The sequence below is a fragment of the Dasypus novemcinctus genome, chromosome 23, assembly GCF_030445035.2.
Source record: "Dasypus novemcinctus isolate mDasNov1 chromosome 23, mDasNov1.1.hap2, whole genome shotgun sequence".
Lineage (NCBI taxonomy): Eukaryota > Metazoa > Chordata > Mammalia > Cingulata > Dasypodidae > Dasypus > Dasypus novemcinctus.
Window position 1 is genome coordinate 48,059,194 of NC_080695.1, and position 13,661 is coordinate 48,072,854.

A 13,661-nucleotide genomic window follows, 5' to 3' on the forward strand; every position below is an offset into this window, starting at 1 on the left:
GTCACTGTAATATACATTAAAACTGAGAAAAATGTATCTTACATTATTTAGTAAGTGATAAATCTAAGAAATATTTATTGTGATCAATGCACTGAATATTGCATAGTTATTTTCAATTTTGTCTTTGAAACTTTCTGTAATTTTTTCTATTGAGTAATAAAAGTATATTATGCAGAGCTATACTAAACTACTAGAAGTTAGTTTAAATTCTAGTAAACTGATTTATACACAGTCCACTCCTCAAAAAAATAGTTTAAATTGCCTAGTCTTATTTTATGGAGACTTTTCCTGTTTGTGGTCAGATTGTAATGAGCCATTAAATAAAATGAAGAAAAAAAAAAACAAGAAATAATCAAGTACAAACACCCACACACAAAAACACATTTTTTGAGCAAAAATTAAATAAAAATAAAGTAAATCCACACAGATCTGGAAGCTAGGTTTCTTTTCTTCCTTTTTTCTTTCTGAAAGCCCAGCAACTACACAAAGTGAAGTTTAGCAGGTGTGAGGGCCAACCTTAGCATCCTTTTGCTGTTTTTAACAGACTACATCAAGAGTGCCAGATACATTTCCCATATTGGCTTTGACGGCTGTCATTCAGAGAAAGTGATCTCTTCCAGTCTAGTCTTGATTTCTGACTTAGGACTAATGGCAATCAGACGATTCCTTGTTCACCATGGATGTCATTCAATTCAGAATTTTTATTAGAATAGTTCCCTTTAAACCTTTCCACTTCTACTACACTGAGGATTTCTTTTAAAAAAATTGTCAGAATAAAGCTATGAAGGATAATATTTATGTAATTGACAATTTTGTGTATGATATCATGACTTTGAATATAATATATTTTAATAAAAATGGAAACAGGGTAGCATAACAAGTCCACATTCCTGTTCCATACATCAGTTATACATGGAAGATGATATTGTATTTCATGTGTTCCTGAATTCGGCAAATGCTGTTGATATAAGCATGATGGGCAAGTATGATCCTTTTCAAAGTTGGATAGTTTTAAAGATGACATATTCCCAATCTATCTATAGAATTACATTTCCCTTCTCTATGCACTATTCCAAATGTAATTTGGGCACAATCAATTCTGTTTAGCTTACCAGTCAAAGGTCATTTTAAACAATGGTCTCTTTGAGAAAATTTGAAGCTTAAATCTAGGTGTCTGAAGAGTTCATACATGATTGAATTTCCTGGCTGCTGAAAGAAATACCATACAATGGGAATTTTTTGGCTCAGAGTTTTGTGGCTAAGAGAAGTCCAAAATCGAGGTGTCATCATGGTAGTGCTCTCTGCCAGAACATCTTGGTGTTCTGGCGCTGGATGCCTGAGATCCTTGGTCCTTGGCTTTTCTTTCCCAGAGCAATGCACATGGCTGCCTCTTCTCCTTTCTCTTCCAGGTCCCATTGATTTCCAGCTTCTGGCTTCTTTCCCAAACTCTCTCTTTCTCTGTAGTTTTCCTGTAAGGCCTTCAGTAATAAGATTAGGACCCATCCTAATTCATTCAGGCCACACCTCAACTGAAATCACCACATCAGGAGTTCCTTTTTACAAGGGTTCACACCACCAGGAATGGATTAACTCTAAGAACTTGTTTTTCTGGGTTACAGAGCTCCAAGTCACCACAACAGAGTTAACTTACTTTTAACATCAAACTTATGGAACTTGTGCTTTAAAAAAATAGTCTCAATGTATTTTTTTCATTTAAAAAATTATCGAAGTATACCACTCATGCATAAACATGCATAAACAATAAGTGTATAGTAATAGTTGTGAACTTACAAAAGAAACATAGATACCATCATACAGGGCTCTCATAACTCACCCTACCACCAATGCCTTGCATTGTTGTTAAACATTCTAAACTAATGATTAAAGGCCATTGTTAAAATATTATTACTAACCAAAGTGTTTTCCCCAACCCCCATATTATTATTATTAGTTTATATCATTTCTATATGAGCATACATAAGAAATAAGTGTATAGTAAAAGTTGTGGACTTACAAAGCAAATATGCATAACATTATACTGGGGTCACATACATCATTCCTTCACCAACACCTTTCACTGTCATGAGACATTTGTTACAGATTATGAAAGAATATTGTCAAAATCTTACTACTAATTATAGTCCTTTTCTCACATTTGGTGTGTTTCCCCCCCAAACCACCCTAATATTATTTTTTAAATATAATTTTTATGACAAAGTTGTAAACTTATAAAACAATCATGCACACATGCAGAATTCCCAAACAACATCGATCTATCAACACACCACACTGTGATGAAATATTTTTTCCAGATAAAATAATATCATCTGATTATTACCATGTCCGTAGTGAAGCTAAACTGAATTAGGGAAATCCCTAATTCACTACAAACATGTGGCTTTATCATGGTAACATAGGTGCAATAAAATTTGCCATTTTAAAGTGTACAATATAGTGGCATTAGTTACATGTACAATGTACTAACATCACCACCATCCATTACCACAGCTTTTTCATTACCCAAAACAGAAAAGACCCCTTAAGCATTAAGTCCCCATTCTTCTCACCCATAGATCCTGGCAACCTCTAATCTACTTTCTGTCTCTGAATTTGCTTATTCTAGACACATCACGTTAGTAGAATCATGCAGTATTTGTCCTTTTGTGTCTGGCTTATTCCACTCAACATGATGTCTTCACTATTCATCCATGTTGTAGCAAGTGTTAGAACTTTATTCCTTTTTAGAACTGAGTAATAACATTTTGGTATAAATATACCACATTTTGTTTATCCATTTTCCATTGGGGAACATGTGGGTTTTTCCACTTCCTTTTAACTATTGTGAATAATGCTTCCCTAAACATTGGTGTACACATATGTGAGTCCCAGCTTTCAGTTATTTTGGAATATACCTAGAATGGAATTTCCAGGTCATGTTTTGAAGACCCATCAAACTGGTTTCCACAGCGGCTGCACCGGGCTGAATTTTTTCTTTTTTTTTTTAGTGAGAATGGGGAAAAAGGCACTATTTTATGTTGTTAATGTAAATTATTAGTACACTGTTTGCAGGGCATTTTTGTTATATTGATTGAAAGCTAAGGAAATATAGGGTATACATATCCTTTGTCTTTGTCCCATTTACTTCTACAAATATTTTCTGCTCATACTCTATGAATACTTTCTGCACATAGACTTAGTTCCAAATATTCTATGAATATTTTCTGCACATAGGTGGCAAAGATTTTGATATTCAAGGATATTCATTGAGTCGTGTTTGTAACACAAGGGATCAGAAATGTTATTTATTTTTCCTTTATTTTTTTTAAAATGTTACATTAAAAAAATATGAGAGCCCCATATACTCCCCATACTCCTTACCCCACTTCTCCCACTTTAACAACCTCTTTCATCATCGTGACATAATAAGTTCATTTGGTGAATACATTTTGGAGCACTGCTGCACCACATGGATAGTGGGTTACATTGTAGTTTACGCTCCCCCCAGTCCACCCAGTGGGCATGGGAGGACATACAATGTCCAGCATCTGCCCCTGTAGTACCACCCAGGACAACTCCAAGTCTTGAAAATGTCCCCACATCTTATCTCTTCTTCTCTCTCCCTACCCTCAGCAGCTACCATGGACACTTTCTCCACATCAGTGATACAATTTCTTGGAAGAAGCTTTAAATTACATAAATGCTACATCAAAAATATAGGGGGATTCCCATATATCCATCCCCACCACTCCCTCACTTTTCCCCCTAACATCTTTCGTTATTGTAGTGTATTTGTTACAATTGATGAACACATATTGAAGCATTGGACTAGCCATGGTGTGTAGTTTTCATTATAGTTTATACTTTTCACTGCCCAATTTTATAGGTTTTGGCAGAAGGTATAATGATCTGTATCCGTCATTGCCATGTGATGCAGGACAATTCCATTGTCCCAGAAATATCCATGTTGCACCAATTCTTCCCTCTCCTTCCCCTCAGAAACTGTGGTGGCCACTACCTTTATGGCAATGTTACAAGTTCTTCCATTGCTCGAAAATTAATGTCTACATTAGTCCATAATTGCTTTCCCCCCTTATGTTTGTTCATTCCTCAATCTTGAGGATGTTGGGATGGTGATGGCCACTCTGTTTCTGATTGAGTGGGGGCTTAGATCCATGGGGCAGATGGGATGGAGCTGTCTTGCTTCCCATTGTAGATACTCTGTGTTTATTGCGTATGGATGTTATCCTTTTGTTAGGTGTCCTGGGTAAGTCCAGTGAACTGGAGAGTAGATTTTGCAACTCTGCTGAGATTCAGGGCTCCACCGACATTCAAAGAGACCAAAGATTGAAGTACCTGGGATATATACTTAATGAATATAGTGCTTAACATGGGTTCAACTAAAAAGGGCAGAAGAGTCATGTGTAGGGAAATTATAAATGAGTCTAATTCTGTTACATTGGGAAACATATATTCCAAGGCAAGGTGCATTGACAGGTGCCAAAGTGCTAAGATTGTCTACCATGCCTATAGTGTCTAGATGTCTCTAGAGCCCTCAAGAGCCCCCTTGCTTGAAGCATTGTTTACTGTGACAGTAAGAGACTCCTGAGATGGCCACACCTGTTTTTAAAAAGTAAGGAGTTTCTACAACTGCAAGCAGGAGAATTGCATCCATCATCCATGTGGAATCTAAGCCCCCTCTTGATATAGAGGGGGAGTGGACATAACCATCCCAGGGTCCACAGGCCGGAGGAATAGAGTATGGACTGGGGTGGACTTACTGATATTGTACTATGGAACTATTGTGATTAGTAATGGAAGAAATTGTAGCACTGATGTGGAGAAACTGGCCACGGTAGCTGCTGAGGGTAGGGAGAGGGATGAAGAGATATGATATGGGGCATTTTCAGGACTTGGAGTTGCCCTGGGTGGTACTGCAGGGACAGATGCTGGACATTGTATGTCCTGCCATGGCCCAACGTGTGGACTGGGAGAAAGTGTGAACTATGATGTAAACCATTATCCATGTGCTCCAAAATGTATTCCTCAAATGCAATGAATGTGACACAATGAGGAAAGAGGTTTTTGATGTCGGAGGAGTGGGCTGAAGGGGGCGGGGGTATATGAGGCTCTCATATTTTTTAAATGTAACATTAAAAAAAATAAGGAAAAATAAAATAAAGAGTATTCTATGTCATATGTGAAGATCTCTAAGGTATATTGTTCAAGGAATATAGAAAGGGAGCAGAGTGGTATATAGAGTATATTATCATTTGTGCAAATAGAAAATGCACCACATGTGTGTAACTGAAAGGATACATGAAACCATGGGGAGGAGGATTTGGTGGCTAGGGAATAATGAAGGGAGGAAGAAAGATATTATACAATATACTGCTTAGTACTTTAAGCTTTTTGTACCTTGTACACATATTACAGGTTTCTAAATGTCCATACATGATGATAGGGAAAAGTAATTGCAAGTATGTCACTGGAAATTATATTATCAGATGATAGGAAATGTTTTCTGTGTGTATGTGAAAGAGTTTTTAAGAATAGATAAAGGATTTTAATAAATGTTTTTATGGAGATACTTTATATTTCATATTTTATACTATTTTATAGCCTAGTTTCCTTCCCCAATCTATATCCTATGCATATTTACATCATTTTTAGTGACTCCATAATATTCTCTTGAATTTAGTCTGTGGTGGACATTTGGGCAGTTTTCAATATTTGCTCTTCTAGATATAGAGTGAGATGTCATATAATGTCCCAGAGGACATTAAATATAAAAATATTCCCATTTCTTCAGTGGTTCGAATTAATCCTTTTTCCTCAGAATATACAAATTGAAATTTTCTTAATTTTATTTAGTTTCCCTCATTGTCAGCAAATTGCTCTAACCATCCTTCTACAATCCTCCTTCACCTGATGAATTTCCAGTCCTTATTCTGCTCTCCTCATGGCCACTTAGGCAGTAGCCTAAGACCTTTCCTTTGAGAGATCCTCTTCCTGTTCACCCTGAACACTGTTGCTCTCAAAACCCTGTATTCCACTGTGTCCCTCCCTTGTTCCAAAACCTTAAATGACTTCACCTATCCTGTGGGTTACCTTCAAACCCCAGTTTCTCTCTATATGTGATCCAACGTGACTTCCATGCCTTCTGAAAAAAGAGGCCTGGGTCACCTTCCACTTTCTTGGCTTCAATGGCAATTTATATCCCACTTTTCCCAGTCCTTTCTGCCCACTGTCTCATAGAAATAATTCCTTCTGTTTTCCTTATTTAATACCTTGAATGAAAAAGTTAGCCTTCTTCCTAATTAAATAATAAGTTTTTTGTTTATATGTGTATATGTTTATAGTCAGTAACCATTTGAATTATTCTTATTAGTCAGTGGTATCTACAGATGAATGGGAAGTTCTTGGTGATACTAATTAAAACTGAAGAAGAGGAGTTGGTTTTCCAATGTAAATTCTAGGGGAAAATGCATTCTCAGGAAGAAGTATGCTCTATCTACAATATACATTGTTATCAGAGATCATGGCACATGGGGTGAAGCTGATAAAAAATATGTAAATGTACAGGATCTTTGGGGTAGTGTCACATAGGCTACATTCAGAAGATGGGATGCACATACTGCTACACAGAGTTCACCTGACAGCCCTTTGTTTCCAGTAGGTGGCAGAACTGGTGAAGCCAGTGTAGATGCCCCTCTCAGCACTGTGCAGCAGCTTATAAAGGAGCACCTGGGAGGAAGCGGTGGGGGCTGTAATTCCAGAAAAGAAGTAAGGCTATGCAACTTCAATTATTAATGTGTGTGGACTTTTGGTAGAAGATGGATTTTTTAAAATTAAAATTGGACCAGGTCAACTGACCCCAGACTGTGTTAGAACCACTGATTTGGCCTTGAAATCACTGCAGCAATGACCAGTCAGTCCCAGGACATCTTCCCACAGCTGTAGAACAAGAACCCAGCCCCTAGGCTTGGGTAAAATAGAAGAGTAAGGGACAGTTCCTGGCCAAGAGATAAGGTCAGTGGGGCAGGTCAGCTGTGCTCTAAGAGACTTTGGGCAGGAGAGGGATGAAATCCAGATTGACCTCTTGACCTGTATCTGTGGGTGGTCAGCCCAAAGTCCTGAAGATTTTACCTAAAAAGACAGTGAAGAAGAGGAAGCGAAAGATGTTCCTGTTTTATGGATTACTAATTTAGATGCCCTTGTATGAAATGTGAAGTTAACCACAGTGTAATTACATTTTTGTGGTTGGCATTAATTTCTTTCTGTAATTAATTTTGTATATGTATCTTTATTTTATGGCCCTTTACTCTTCTGGGAAATTGGTCAGACTAGCTTCATTGTACATACTTACCCAAAGTTTTCATGGTCGTTCCTTTTATTTCAAACTCAGTCATTTAATGAGTTGTATTTTGTTTTTCATGCCTGTGGCCTTTAACCCAGGCAGGAGAAAACCACGAAGTAATACTGACTGCTTCTTTACTGAGCACTGAAGAAATTTGAAAAAAAGTAAAGGAATAAAGGAAACCAAGGTTTTCACCAGACTCTGAGCTTTGTCTGCCTGAAGAATGGCATCTGTGCCTCCAGGTCTCTTGCAAGAATAGATCTGAGTGAAGCCACACTCAGCGTATTTATGACCAAATTGATCCCAATTTGGAGGCATTTTCAAGCAAAGGATCTTTCATCTCATTCCCTTGTGAGCAAACATCTGAAGAACGTTGGGCAAGAATCTCACCTTTAAGAATTTGTAGTTTGGATCTAGAAGTATAAAGAGGAGCTTGCAACTTGAGGAAAGCTTGGTGTTTGGCAAAGCACAAAGGCCTGCTTAGTTTGGTTTATTTAAATATTTCCCATGCTGACCTAGAGTAGAGATTGAGGTGTTGCTTCATGTTATGATTCCCATTACTTATCAAATATCTCAAACTTGTAGCAGGGGATCAAATTTTTAGGGATCTGAGCCCAGGTCAGGGTATTTTGGTTGGAGGGAGTGGAGTTAAGCAAACACATGGCAGTCAGGACCTTCTCTGAATGTGAAAAGGAAAATTGGCTCAACGATGACACTGTATGTGTTTGACGCAGTGAATGCTCACATAGGTGGCATGAGTTGGAGGGTTTAACATCTTGTGTTCTCGCTCTTTCCCTCCTCCACTGACTTCCAGTCTCTTTCTGAGGGGAGGCTATCTAGGCGAGCTGCAGTGGGCCAAGGAAACTGGTAGAATGGATGGGCTTCCTGCTCTCCGCAGGGGCATGGGCGAGTCCCGCCCTCCCTGTCTGGCGAACGGGCCGCCTGCTCTTTGCCGAGGTTCGGGTGAGCCACGCCCTCTCAACCATTCCCACCTAACCGCCAAGCCTGACCTACTGCCTCCCCCTCTTCCCCCTCACCGGGGCCACATCATCCAACGACCACTAGCCAATCCCCACCAGCCAACTCCCACATTGCCTAACTCCCACCAGCCCCGACAAACCAACGTCCCACATGCCGCCTCCTGCCTGCCCCGTCCCCTCACCCCACAATATATATTGTCCAGCACTTCCTCAATAAAGCAGACTGCGTGTTACCACCATTCACCATCTCCGCAGCATTCTTCGCGCCCGCTGTGCGTCCATCTAATCCCTCGCCTCAAGCAGCCTGGGCAAAGCCAGAGGAACCCCCAACATCATCTTTCTCCATTAATAGAAGCAGAATCTCTTAATCTCTAAGTATAGTTCCTGTCCCCAATGTCCTTTCTCCTTCACCTCTGGGATTTCATGTGATCAATCCCCTGCTGCTGCTTCATCCATTCTCCTACCTTTACTTGTGTCTTACTCAGCACCCACATTTTCCACTCCTGCTCTTCTGACAGTTTCTTTATATGCATCTTGGCCATTCTATCTATAGCCACCCAAACTCTGTTTAGAAGTCTGTGGGATAAATTCCAAAATCCTTAGAGTGTCATTCAAGACTCTCCAGTTGCCTTTTCCTGTCCTTCCTGCCCTGTGGCCAGCCTGCCAGGAAAGAAAGAGTTACTGTGATGTGTCAGGCTCTCTGTTGAGCACTTTATAAGAATTACATCCTCAAATCCTCCCAATAACCCAATTAAGTGGCTTCTGTCTTTTTATATAGAAAAACCTGAAATTGGGAGGAATTACACAAAATTTGCAATGTCACCCAGGCCATAAGTAGAGAGCTAGATTTTAAAACCTATACTCTCTCTTCTGCAACATGCTACATCTTGCTCATGGGATACTCTGAAACTTTGTTCACTATATTATCCCCATAGTGAATAACTGTTCCTTCTGTTCACTTCCCTAAATGTCACCTGTCTTTTAAAGTATAGATCAAGTTCCAACCTTTCCAGTAGAAACAACTGGGTAGTGCAAAGTTGATGAATTTTATAGGCAAAATATGGCTCTGTCACTTATTAGCTGTGTGTCCTTCGATACATCAGTAATCCTCTCTGAACCTCAGTTTTCTCATCTATAAAATGATAATTATTACATCAACTTCATAGCTTTTTTTAAGTCAAGGGCTTAGGACAGTCACACTGCCTGGCACATTATTAGCATTTGATAACAGTTAGGTCTCATCTACCTTCTATTTGCTTAGAAATATATTCAAGGCCACAAGGTAGTTTTTGTTTGTTTTACTCCACAGTAACCACTAATGTCTCTTAAGATATTGCTCTGTTTTCTTCTGTAAGTCTGGGAACCCTTCTGGTTCAGGTCTGATGCCTTGCATAGTTGTTTTTAAGCACTCACTGCAGGAGTAAATGATGGAAATTGGGAAAAGAAATGGTTGAAAATATGATAGTGGAAAACAGTTTCCTAATCCAGGAGATAAGTTCTTTATAGAATGAAGAAGGTAGCAAGGCTGAGTAGTGGCTTTCCAGAAGGATTTTGGAGTTTGCCCATTTATCTTCCTGCTTATTCCCCAGGAGTTTCCAGGGTCTGAAAGTTCTCCTAGGAGAAGTTATGAAATATGAGCCATACAGGAAGCCAATGTGGCTCAAGTGATTGGGCTCCTATCTACAATATTGGAGCTTCCTGGTGATGGAAAATTGGCCCACACCATGAGCTGGCCCACACAGAGTGGTGGCTCATGCAGGCGTGCTGGCCCATGCGGAGAGGTCATGCAACAAGATGGTGCAACAAAAGGAGATATAGAGGAGCGACAATAAGAGATGAAGCAAACCAGGGAGCTGAGGTGGTGCATGTGATTGAGCACCTCTCTCCCAGTCCAGAAGGTCCCTGGATCAGTTTCCTGAGCTACCTAAAGAGAAGAAAAGCGGATACAGAAGAACACACAGTGAATGGACACAGAGCACAGAACAGTGAGTGTAAACAATGGGGGGTTGGGTGGGGATATATAAACAAACAAACAATCAAATAAATAAACAAGGAAATACAAGCCATAAAGGAGTAGGGGAGAGGGGCAGGCTGCTACAGAGAAGTGGGACACCCAGGCCAAGTTTGTTCCACTGGAAAACAACTGACAGTAAATCCTGAGGCTGGAATCCTCAGAGAACCCTTAGTTTTTAAAAATTTAAATCATTTAACATTTTCATTCTTGTCTCCATCAGTTTTGCCAGTGATATACAATATCATCCAAAGTAGAGTAGCTGAAAGAAGTTAAAGTATCATGTTTTAGTTTTGAGTCCCTAAAATTCCTGTCCATGGCTTACTTTCTTCCAGGCTCAGCCCAACTTACATGGCAGCACTAGAGAAATAGCCTGTGCCCCCACCCAAAAGGGCCTGTTCCAGTACCATCCCACTTAAGGCACATGCTTGAGTTCAAATGCTTCCTCAGTGTGAGGTGCTACAGGAAGAACTTTTGTTTAATAGAGTCTTATGTCAAATTTCTGGTCTGAAAAGCTTGCAGCCCAGTAGTGGAGACAGCCTGGAGGCAATCAACCATGATGTAAGGCAGGGGAATTCCTGCCACATACAGGAACACCCACCTGCTGCTCTAGAAGGAATTGCAGCAAAGGGCCTTTTTTACCCTGGCTTCCCAGGTAAGTGCCATCCTGGGAGGCTGGGAGACAACATCCTTAGTCTGTCAGCACCTCTGTTCAGAAGGAACTGAATTCCTGCTATGAAGGTGCAGCCTCAAGAGAACAGTGTCCCTGCTTCCTCAGGGGCTATCTGTTCAGCCTGTCAGCATCCTTTACTGCCCTCATTCCTCAAAGTCTTTGTCCTCCCATGTCTTAGGTCAAAATAATTGCAAGGGCCTGGGGAAAGGCCAATTACAAACACTTTTACTTGCTTTCTTTATCTGGATTCCTTGGTTCTCCTCTCCATGCTGAATCTCAGCTGCTTAGACTCCAAATTCTGAAGTCTATGCTTCATTCTTACGTTCTTTAAGTACATGTAAATTCACTTTCCAGAGCCTTTTTTTCTTTTGGTGGCCCCATTGTGGAAGAGGAGAGAGGGATTGGATTTTGTAAACTTCTGCTTAGTTCGCACAGATTTTCTGAATGATAGTTATTATCTCAATATTGAGAGAGTTATTTGCTTGTGCCATTGTATTTTTAAACTATTTCCATCACTGTGGAAATGGTATATATATGTATGTATATAGGTACATATATGTACATGTATACACACATATTTTTCCCTGATGCTAAAGATATCTAGGTCTTTGCTGTAGTGTGACTGTGGCTATCATTTTTGCAGAGGCAGCTCAGATCACTTGCACAAAAGCCTGTGAGAGAATGAACAATGCCGTCATAAGAGGGGTGGACCAGCAGGTGGCTGAAGGCATGTTTGAAAGGGCTCAAAAGCGGATGCAACTCCAATTTCAGCTCCTGAAGGTAACCTGCATCCAAAACCAGGGGGTGCACTATGGTGTGGAAGAAGCAGGGACAGAAGCTGGAAGAAACAGTCATTATGTGGGTCCACATAGAGCTGGATGACTTCTGACAAGTGGGCCTGACATGCCCAGGGGACAGGAGAGGAGGCCTGCCAGCGCTTGCCATTCTTGCATCACTGCAGTATGTGCTGGAGTCGAGCTCTCTTCCGGGGCTGTGGCTTCAGAAACACAGTCTCTCCGTGTCTCCTTTGCCCTTCCTGTCTAATGAGTCATCCACATTACAATCCTGGTGACACCTGGTCCTGTGTCTAGGACTGGAAATCTCTTAATCAGCTAGTTCATCTCGGCCCCCAGCAGCTCTGAGATGTGGGTAATATTACTGTTCGCATTTCTTGGATAACAAAACTAGGGTACAGAGTGGTTTATCCACAGGTCCTGCAGCTAATGGCTGAGCTAGGATTTGGGACCAAGTGACCTGGCTTCTGGGTCCCAAGTATAACCAAAATCTCAAGGCCAATTTTTTTAAAGCAGGAAATCCCTTATCGACATAAAATTTTAGTCATTCAGTAAATGTCAATAAATGATTATAGGTCAATCAGTGATGGTATATCAATTTAGAATTCATTTTGTCTGCTTCAGGAGACAGTTTCTAACAGCTTCCTCTGAACTAATACTTCTGTCAGGTATGTTTGGACCATCTTGCCTCAGCTCAGGATCTTGGGGCTTCCCTGCCCATCCCCCAAATGATATAAATATAAATTCCTTGTCAGAGTCGAAGCTACTGTTGATGTGAGTCTCCAAATTTGTCTGCTCAGACCAGGCTGAGTTGATCATCTCATCTCTCCCAAACACTCAAGGAGCCTGACTTGCTGTTAGTTTAGAATACCTCTGAATCAGCATCCAGTAGCATCCCAAATCTCCTCTGCCCAATCCCTTCCCCTACTCCCACCACTGCAGCTTTGAAAAACATACTTTTCCTTAATACAAAGCATGTAATTTCCCTTGGAGGAAGCAAAGAGTTACTTCATTTCCCAGTAGCAGTCGTTTACCTAATTACCACAATCCACAAGTACATGCAGAAAATAGGCTTAACTCCACAGTGGTCAGTTCCATTGTAGTACATAAAATTGGAACTTCAGGTGCCCAAGAAAACAATTCCTTGAAAAAACAATTACTATACTGACCATATGCAATCTATCTTAAACCACAGAGATGTAGGAAGTTAACACTGGGCAAGACCAAAGAGACTTCCTAGTTGTAATTGGCTTGATTCATGCTAAGATGCAAGGGGTTTCACCCATCTTTGCTTTTACACTATTAGTGCCAATGTCAACATGATAAGAAAAAAAAAGTCAAATGATAACTTACTCTTCTAAAAATTGTTTTGACCCAGCAGATTCCCTAAAGGAGCTTCAGAGCCCAAAATTTGAGCACTGCTGTCTTAGACAAGTCATTAATCAGGTTATTTAACTGAAAAGAGGTGGTAATAGTTCTACATACCCTGATTCTACTAAGGTTGTCAGGATGTTTAAGTAATATTTTAAAGTGCTAAAGAAAATGGTGATTATAATAATATTTCTGGGCACGACAGAAGTAACATGGTTTAATGGCTTGTTTGTTGGGAGACTTGTGTTCTACTCCCTGTTAGGCCCAGAATTAAGGTGACCTTTGACAATTCCTTAACTTCTCTAAGATTTGATTCCTCATATTCAAAATGAGGGAGATGAACTGGATTATTTCAAAAGTTTTGACCCCTTTAAACAAATAAGATTATAAATGCTTTCCTCTTTGTTTTAATATCTTTATCTAAGTAAACTAAAAATGGATTCAGCCATGGAGGTGGATCTAGGTATTTTATTCC